This window comes from Ceratosolen solmsi, unplaced genomic scaffold (genome assembly GCF_000503995.2).
Source record: "Ceratosolen solmsi marchali unplaced genomic scaffold, CerSol_1.0 scaffold56, whole genome shotgun sequence".
NCBI lineage: Eukaryota > Metazoa > Arthropoda > Insecta > Hymenoptera > Agaonidae > Ceratosolen > Ceratosolen solmsi.
In genome coordinates this window covers 149,352-159,268 of record NW_011948425.1, presented here as the reverse complement: position 1 = coordinate 159,268, position 9,917 = coordinate 149,352, and the positions used below count along the sequence as shown (strand labels likewise).

At 48.1% G+C, this 9,917-nt stretch overlaps 1 protein-coding gene and 1 long non-coding RNA gene across 2 annotated transcripts in view; both read left to right on the top strand.

The window, feature by feature from the left end:
* The window catches only part of LOC105362765 (uncharacterized), a 122,312-nt gene extending 112,616 nt beyond the window's left edge, over nt 1–9,696 (top strand). The window contains exon 4 of the long non-coding RNA XR_912904.1: nt 9,275–9,696. This is a non-coding gene — a long non-coding RNA (uncharacterized LOC105362765). The remainder of the gene's footprint in view (nt 1–9,274) is intronic.
* Nucleotides 9,697–9,796: 100 nt separating this feature from the next.
* Nucleotides 9,797–9,917, top strand: part of LOC105362764 (homeobox protein prospero) — a 34,667-nt gene continuing 34,546 nt past the window's right edge. The window contains exon 1 of the mRNA XM_011500252.1: nt 9,797–9,917. This exon is cut by the window's right edge and continues 3,080 nt beyond it. The gene's annotated coding sequence lies outside the window, so the exon portion shown is untranslated.

Genomic DNA, 9,917 nt, shown 5'->3' with positions numbered 1-9,917 from the left:
TTCATCTCCTTCTCGGTCGCTCCCCTCGTTCCCAATAGCTACACGCTCTATCGCTCTCGCGTGCCCCCGGCTCGACGTCTCGAGGAATCCGACGCGCGCCAAGACGCCGGCCCGCACTGATCTAAGGGCCGTGGAGAAGGAGAAGGTGGAGCGGGAGGAGGTAACGAAAGGCGATGACGGCGAACGCGGCAGTAGAGGCCGGCGAGGGGATGCCAAGAACGAGGGGAGTCTAATGGCTCTTATACCTGACGATTTAAATGGCATAAGGTCACCGGCATCGGCCGGGCTGCCGGAGCCACCTGAACGCGTAGTCGAGGGGGCCCACCTCGTTTATCTCCGTCTCTCTTTTGCTCCTTGCTTGCAATCTTAGGCACGGCCCGAAGTTCACGGGCCCCGACGCCGAGGGGCCATTTAAATTTCGGGATCCCGACACCGTAAAGACGTTGCACGCTCGAGCTGTTACGTACGTTGCTCGTTTGCTCGCGGCGCCCCTCCGTGAAACGGTGGGATTTAAATTTTTCGAATAAACGTCGATTTTTTCTCTTTTCACTGCTCGCTTGGTCGTTGACTTTTATACAAAATATACATTTATTCGGCGTACATTTGACAACGGATAAATCTTGTATTTTGACAAAAATCAATTTAATTAACGCTTAAAGACAGCGATCGACTGCTCAACAGTTGATACGCATTATCATTATGTAGAGCGGTAGTTGGTAATTCAAAATGTAATCGAGATTTTACTTCGCTTTGCATTTCTTATGGACTTTCAAGAAAAAAATTTACTTTCGAGCGATTAATGTAGTTATTTAAACTAATACGACGATAGTTAAAAACGAAGAACTTTGCATTACGAAGGAAATTCCATTGCGTAATGTAATTGAGGTTGTTAAAATTATCTGCGATGCACAGTCAATTTGGTCAAATTACGGATGAAATAACGGTTTTGCCATTTGTAATTTATCGAGTAAAAAGTATTTCAACCGAAAAGGGAAGAAAACGGCTCGCAGATGTATTCCATCATTTTCGTATGAAGCAGCACGATGGTAAGAAAGAGAAAATTAGGAGCGTGTGAGATCGCGGGACATTGTCCCTATATTTCCTTCTCGAGTAAATGTGAAAGCATGTAATAAGGAAGTAAGGAAAGAAGGAAGGAAGGAATATGAAGGAAGATTGGAAAGGAGGAAGGAAGGAAAGGAGGAAGGAATGAAGGAAGGAATGTAGGTAGGTAGGTAGATAGGTAGGTAGGTAGGTAGGTAGGTAGGTAGGTAGGTAGGTAGGGCCCCATATAGGATTTTTTGCAGCTTTCAATATCAGACGTTAGTGTTTCCCACAGAGACAGAGATGAAGGAGAGAAGGGAGAGCGAGAAGCAACGAACGTGAAGTCATGGGAACCCCGTACGCGGGACACCCCTATAAGTAAGAAATTGCTTTCTGAAAAATCTCAGGAGAGACTCCGAGGAGAACTATCTGGCACACCTTGGAAAAGAAAGATAGATTCTTAGATCGGTCCGACGGACGGTTACACAAACTACGATTGGGGTCATCTTTTACAGCAGCCCTCTCTTTCTATCTCCTGCCTTCTCTGCCTCTTGGCTTTCCCCCTTCCGACTATCGAGTCGTTATGAAAGTTGACGTCGTTGTCGCAAGGCCTGCACAAAGCGAAACGTCTGATTTTTCCGAAAAATCCGTTAATATTTAAAGAGGCACGTGAGAAAAAGACGTCAACTGACATTAACGACTATTATTTCATGAACTGATTTATGCCTGACGGATTTCTTATCCGATGCTTATTGATGGCATTGTACGATCGGTGACCAGGCCCACCAAGTACAAGCACATACGGTTTTAATTACGAGAACTTTTTAAACTTTCGTATGCTTGAAAACATTGACCAGCGAGAATATTGAAGTACATGTTAATTGAATAAACAGTCTAATGTTGTGCGCAGCGTTCGATTCGAGTAACAACTAACGATATTCGTCACAATACCTTTATACTTCAAGCTCCTCCATCCACGATACGGACGATGTACTTGCGTTATGATTATAGTTGGACACGGTAGAGTAGAATAGCGTTAATCGCTTTAAGAGCAAAATCCATCGTCACAGGGTTTCCAATGCCAAAATAGCGAAATGCTCTTCCTCCGTACTTAGCATTTTTCACGTTGCAGCTAATTGATGAAGGATGAAGGTGAGTAGTGGAAAGTCGACTTCGGAGGAAAAACGGAGATTGACCGGGGCAACCGAGCGCGGACGGATCGACGAAACCAACATGCGATTACATTGCCTCTTTGAAAACCCCATAACAAAATGGGCAGGTATAATATGTAGGTAACCCATTTAGCGGCGCTAGCATGTAAATAAAAAAGAGTCGAACAATCGGGCGGTCGCTTGGCAAACGAAAACGAAAATGAGCGCGGCAGGATAAAAGCGAGAGTGTCGCGAGCGCCGATAACAATGATGCGATCGGCGAATTGCCGCCCCAGCGGCAGCCCATTGTTTATATAAAATTCGCCAACTCATTGGCAGTGAAAGCAATCAAAAGGTCGCCATTGGGATTAATGGATGCGCTTACGGCTTCGCCTCATCCCACTCTCATTGGGAAAGCCAAAACAAAATTTAACGAGCTGTGAATTATGAAAATCATCATTTTCGCGCTCTGCGTAAATACAAACCCCACCGCGTACTTTCTATAGTTAGCGCATGCATATTGAGTGTTGGAAAGACTGTGCTATTAAATAATCCTCCCGCCCCACTTTTATATCTCTACCCACTCCCTTGCTCACTATTCTCTCTCTCTATCTCTCTCTCTCTCTCTCTCTCTCTCTCTCTCTCTCTCTTGCTCACTAACTCGATTTATCTATCTATATACTTACCTATCTGTCTATCTATTTATTTACGTTTATCTCCTACGAATAGGCTATGGGAGCATGTCAATGCATTGGCAATTGGCAGTGTTTTGATATAATGGCGCGAGCAAAATAATAATAAAGCTGCCAGCGATTAGAGGGAGAAGAGAAAGTATCGTTACACGCGTGATTGTGCGTGCCTGCGTGTGTGCGTGCGAGGGCGAGGGCGAGGGCGAGGGCGAGGGCGAGAGAGAGAGAGAGAGAGAGAGAGAGAGGGCGAGGGCGAGGGCGAGGGCCTGGACGAGGACGAGAGAGGGAGGCAGAGTATGCGCTTACGTGGGATGGGTACTCGACGTGACGCATTAACGCAATTAACCTCCAATTAATAACACATCAATTGACACTGGTCAACTTGTTGCTCCGCGGCGGCACGATGATAATATGCAGAACGCGAGCGGCGCGCGCCCTGCCGTTTGTGTGCACAATTCAACGTGTGTTTGCACCTCTCCCCCGCCCCCCGCCACTCCCCAAATCCTACTATGTCTCTCCTCCCCGTATACGCTTCACGTATACAGCGAGTTCTGCCTATGTACGCGAATACCCACGTAATCGTCTAGGCCTATGTTCTAGCGCGTGTCTGCTCATCACGAGCCCCTCTGTCACTTCGTCGGACTTTGACTATAATCGATGCGTGTATATCACGATCGATCCCACTTTTTTCGTTCGCAACAACTGCTGCTCCTGCCTTCTCATTCGTCGATTCGTTCTTCCTCTTGCGCCTGCCAACGCGAGAGCTGAAGTTAAGCAATTGTGCGAAACTAAGGGGATTCTTCGGTGGTGGACGGTGTATGGTTGAAGGTTCGACGGCGCGACGTTTGTTGAGGTTGATGGCCGCGATTGAACGAGGCCATCTCCCACCCCCTCCCCCGTCGACCAAGACTTTCCAGCTTTTCACGTTCGCTTATCATGGCTGATGGGCGTAAGCGGCCTTTTCCATCAGAGACTCGACTTAGGTGGCTCGCTGAGCTCCTTCATTCTTCCCGTTGTGATTCGACGCAGACGAACTTGCCGGCGCACAATCGCACTCGAATCAATCAAACGGCTAAAAGTCACAAGCTCACCGCCTAACGCACATTACGTTAGTCGATCAACTCCCATGCGTTCCCATACGCTTTTCATCATTAACATTTGAATGTCAAATGGACGAGTATGTGGACGGGGTAGCGAGTTTAATGACGGTGTGTTGGCGGACGGTGAGGGGGTGGGAGGTGATGGCAAAGGGGTCAAGGGGACAGTGCAGCACTCGTTGGCCTGGCGCAAAGATCGATGCAGCGCGGTAGTGGTGAAAGGGGCCCCAACGACACGTACGAGCGGGCCGAGGTACGTGCGAGGGCAGAGTGTCGGGCCAAGGCAACAAAACGAAAAACAAGCGAGAACAGGAGCCGAGTCGTCTCGAAAAATTCGCTTGCAGGAGGAAGTGCTGCATTACGTGTAAACGCCCTCCATTACGTGCGTCGTAGGCGCGCAATGGACATGGACCGGTGATTACTATTGGGTTCCCATGCAGGGGGGCTGGGGCCCCCCTGCGGACCTCTTTCGCCCTCGCAGACGGACGGGCGGGCACTTATGCGCGCGAGCCCTGGTCACATGACAGCCGCGGAAGGGAGGTCGTGAATTCCGATGCACATGCCGCGTCATGTGGGCCCTCGGTGCTCGACATCGCTCAACTGGCGCACTATTTATATATATATATATATATATATCCTCGGGTTCGTAGGCACACCTTTTTATGGGCTCGTTGCATGGCGAGGCTATCGCTGGCAATCGCGACCGGGGACAAGAATTCCAAGCAGGTGGCAAGGCGACGCGGCACTTGGAATAATTACTCGGGCGAGAGTCCGTTGTGCCGATGGGAGCGCGGCGATTAAACGTTTATAATTGCAGGGCTTACGGGCTATTGGAGCAATAATTCAGCGTCGTGGACGACGAATCGATCGGGACGAGGTTGACGAGATTCGAAGCCGATGGATGGTCACGACTATAAGGCCGTTATCGTCTTTATTATTTTTTGTCAATCGCGTTATCGATAATGCTATCATTGCTGTGGTGTTGGACTTTGGGCGGGATGCCCACACAAGTGCGGGCTTGATTTACGGAGCGTGGACGTTGCGTGGAAGATAGTGGGAGGAGCGAAGCGATAGAACCGCGTCTAAATAGACTTGTTGCGAGGAATTGCAGGTTTGGTATACTAAAGTGCCATAGTTATAAGCGAGGACGCGTCAGAAGTTGTATCCTGGGACAACGTCTTACCTCGTTCGCAGGTAATTGTTCGAATGAATTACGAGGAACGCACGAATGCCAAGTTTAGCTTACAAATAAATGTACATTCTAGTTTTGGATGTATTATGGTTTGCGTTTGTAGTTGGGCGAGTGAGGTGAAAGGTCATTGAAAAAAATGAGCGCTTGATCAGAGGCTTTTGTAAGGGAGAGGCGCTATGGAATGGTGAGTGGCGGTAGGTCGGGTAAGAAGGATCCTCTATTTATCGTAAAAATCGAGTCGACGCTTCGTCCTGTTTTTCGAGCTTCGCAATGTTAATTGATCGGGAAGCGGTGTTACAAACAAAGAGAGGTGCATCCAATAGCCAGTCGACTTTCTGGCGCATGTCGCGCACTCGAGTAGGCGCGCAATGTCCGAAGCGAGGGCAGAGAAAAGGGAAATGCGTAGAAGAAAGGATACCGGGAAAAAGCAACAAAATGAAAAAACAATAAGCGAAACGGGCCGCCGTTCCCGTGCTGATGCCTCGTGGGTATCGCGACATACGGAATTCCATCGGCTTGCCGACGCGAAGCAGGGTTACTCGACTGAAAAGATAGTTAGTTACACATTGTCGAGCAGGTCATCCGTAACCGGAAGACAATGCGCAGCTTCCTCTCGCGCTTCTCCAGCGTGGCTCTCTCTCTCTCTCTCTCTCTCTCTCTCTCTCTCTCTCCCTCAACTTTTCGTGCCTGTAAAAATCCGTCCGGTGGCTCGAGACAATGAGGCCTGGCGATCCAGGTTAAAGGCGCGTTTTCAGGTGCTCATCGCATCGTGAAGGCTCGCACGCCGGCACTCTTCTCTCGCGTGTAATTAGCTTCCCGCTCGTACTTCCGACCCGAGGGGGCAGTTCCTGGGGTTATTTCCGACGAGCGAGTCGGCTTTCCTTCCTCTCGGTGATCCCACGCGTGAAGGCGCGCCCACCGGGAAGTCAAAAGGTGCGTGTCGCGCACTCCAAGCGGGTGGACCCCCTCGAAGTTCCCTAACCACCCCCTCCTACTATTCCTCTTTCTCCTCCTCCTCCTCCTCTACCTCCTGGCCCCGATTCTATGGCTCTCGAGCGAACTGTCACCTCGTCGCCAACGACTTAAGCGCTGCCAGCGTTATCGTGCCGTGCCTTCAATTCCTTTCGAGTCCCATAGCGACATATGGCCGGTAAAGTGAAAGCGCAGGCTGTGCGTACGAAGTAGCGATAAATGAAAAAACAACTGTAGGGCGCTTTAGATAAGTTATCGGGTGTTGTGCGTAGCGCGGATGCGTGAATGTTAACGATAAGACGATCGAACTACCTACGCCTACGTCTTTGCGCTTTCGTTTTCATGCAATAAGAGGCAACTTTTTAATTATTCGGCCATGGATGCTCTCGATTGATTATTTTTTACGTTACACGGGATTATTGCGGAGGAAAGCGCTCGAGGCATATTTCGTGCGACGAATAAACGATTAACGCTATTTCTAGAATCTATTAAAGCTACTCGCAACTCCAACGTGTTTTGGCAATTACAAAAAAAAATACGTAACATAACTCTGATTGTGTGTTTGTAAAATTGGGACATTAATTTGTAGTGTAAAGACGTCGCGTTTTGAAAAGTCATCGTCAAGGGATAGAGTAAATATCCAGGTACGGCAATTTTTCATATTCATTCGTCTTATGTTGATCGTTCGATTCATCGACAAAAATATCCGTTAGTTATATTCCATTATAAACGAGCCATTTCCTATAAATGTTCCCCCGATAAAAGTCGCTCTCGCGTTTCGAAAAATTTCCTATTTCTTTCACGTCCCCTCGCTGTATCGTTCGTTCGATCGATCGATCCATCCTCCTCGTTGTCCTCGACTTCGTCTTCGTTGTAATCGTCGTCATCGTCTTGGTCGTTCTCTTCGACCTCATCGTCCACGTCGTCTTGATCGTCGTCATCGTCGTCGTCGTCGTTTGGTCATGTCGAAAAATGAAAACAACACATGTAACATCTGCGCAGGATTTCTGTGACATGTGGGTGAAAACGGAGTTCTGTTTGTGTTCGTGCGAGCGCGCTCGCCCGCGCATCTGTGCGAGTGTTCATCACCGATACACGTCCTACCAACACACACAAACAAACACACTCGCGCGCACGCACACATATATGTATATATATATATATATATATATATATATATATGTATATGTATATGTATATGTATATGTATATGTATATGTATATGTATGTATGTATGTATGTGAGGTCGACCAAAGCCATTGAGGGCAGGTGCTTTAAGTCACTCAGCTGTTGCTTCGGCGTCCCATGGCAAGTCGAAGTATACGCACACGCGACTCATCCACCATGGATTTCGGTAAATTTCACGGCGGTTATTCGTCGATTTGCGAAGACCGAAAACGAAGTGAGTCAGCCAATGCGAGAAAACGGGTAAGGAATAAAAGCATGCGCGTTCCGTTGAATTACGGGGACGACGAAAGGAGTAGCCATGATGGAGTAGCCTCATCCAACCACCGAGGGTATATCGATTATCCTCTCTCGATGCTTCGAATAAACGGCATTTTTCCACCCAGAATTTACTCGTTGCCCTATTGAAAAAGAAATTCTCGGAAATACGCTTTTCAGGATGAACGTCAGCTAGGGCAACGATCGTTTACGAGCTTATTAATCCATTACGAGATGAGATTAATAGGTTACGCTTGAGCCGGTATACATAAACTTTGCATTAATTGCCGAATTTGCTATTGTGCTGGAAGAAAAGCAAGTAAGTCAATAATCGCCGCTAACAGTCGTCGGTTTGCCGTAATTTTACCGATAAATCCGCCCTCGTATTTAAGTACTATGCAAGCTAAATAATAGCGACTAATGCAATATTTAGGTACTCCGGGGCGTTTCCTACCTGCCAAAATCGCCTCATCGCGGCGTTAGACACCCAGGCAAAGACGGAATTCTTTAAAATCGGATATCAGTGAATACGTCGACGGGCCCACCTGCCATATCCGCGTTAGACTGCTTTTGTCAATTTACATTTATGCTCGTTGCCACGAGCAATTGTATAACGTTTGCCGAACGAGAGAAATTTGGACAGTCGATCTACAGTCGATAATTCTTCCAACGGGAGCGCGGGAGAATAAAGTGCGGGGGGTCGCGGGGATTATACACCAGGAGTACAAGGTAACTCTGGGGTGTCGGGGTGCATTATGCCGGCGCTCTTCGCCAACGATTCTTAGAAGCGGCGAGGTGAGCCCAGCCGGAAATACGGAAATATAAGGTTGGCCGAGTCGCGAGAGTTGCTCGTCCCTTGCCACTGGAAAGTTGAATTTTTCGGGAGTTCTGCTGAGTATCGAGAAGCGTTTGGAGGGGGAAGACATATCGTCGCCACTACTCGCTGCATTCGTTGAAGTGTTAATGAGGAGAGGAGCGGAGGGTACGGGGAGACGAGAATCAATGATATATGTTGTTGGGCCCGGTATAATTCAATCGTCCACCGTTAAAACTATAATGTTGATTTGATTTTCGCTTTCTAGTACGAATTGACGATTTTTAAGTAAAAGTCGCTGCAATATCGTCGATTTTAATGCAGCATGAATTTTAAATAAAATAAAGATTTTATTTATTAAAGTAAATTCTAATAATATGAGCGAGTCTGAATGAAGTGTTGATTTGATATTAGTATTTTGTTGTTGTTGTTGTTGTTGTTGTTGTTGTTGTTATTCTTATCAATTGTTTTGTTTTATTATTCTAAATACTGAAATATTGTGAGTTAAGCGAGTAGGTTATATATACATAAGTGGTCTAAAATATTTAAGGCTTAGCACTTGAGAATCGAAAATATGGATTATCCTATGGGCAGCATAAATCGATCGACTAACTAGACAAGACTTTTCAATTACTTCATAGCTCTTTTCACTCCAATATCTACGACGCGTAGCGCGCTTGTTGAAAACGCACACAAGGCAAAACAAAAGCCTCGAGAGAGAATTAAGCGAAGTGGAGGGAGCGTGAGGGCATTATAGACGGTAGATAAGCGTAAGGCAGCGGTGGCCTGACGTATGTAGTTGAACGAAATAAAAATAAGCCTAACGCGAGTTTACGAGCTACGCCAATAACTTGGCCCTCCGTTTCTGATTGCAGACGTAGAGCAGCATCGACGCGGCTTGGAGAATCGGGCCGAGGGAGCGAGGGGCAGCGAGCCCTTTGGCGAGCTCGAAGGATGCAGCTCCCAGGCGGGAGCACGAGGACACCGCCGTCGCGAGCACCGGGCATCTACCTCGGCATCATCAATGGCAACGACATCATAGACAAGAGCTGCAGCAGCAAGAGCGTGAAAGGTAGAGTGCGCGGCAGCAGCCGCCCCCGAGACGAAGACGAGACTGGCAAGCCGATTTCTCTGACGGGGATTCGTCGAGCTCTCGATTATCGCCCTAAGCGACACGGACCGAACTTACGGTCGTTGTCCCCGGTTCCACGACGGGAGGATTGGCCCGCCGAATAGTGAAAGAGGAGGTATCGCGCAGGACCGCTCTGTCTGTTGGCGAGAGAGAGAGAGAGAGAGAGAGAGAGAGAGAGAGAGAGAGATAAATATAGAGATAGAGATAGAGATAGTGAGAGAGGGAGAGGGAGAGGGAGAGGGAGAGAGAGAGAGAGAGAGAGAGAGAGAGCGTGAGAGCGAGAGGGAAGAGGTGAGCGCGTGGAAAGACAAATTCTGCGCGGAGGCTCACATAGTAGCACGCGCGCGCGCGCGCGCGCCCGCTCCCGAATAAGACGGGGAGGAATC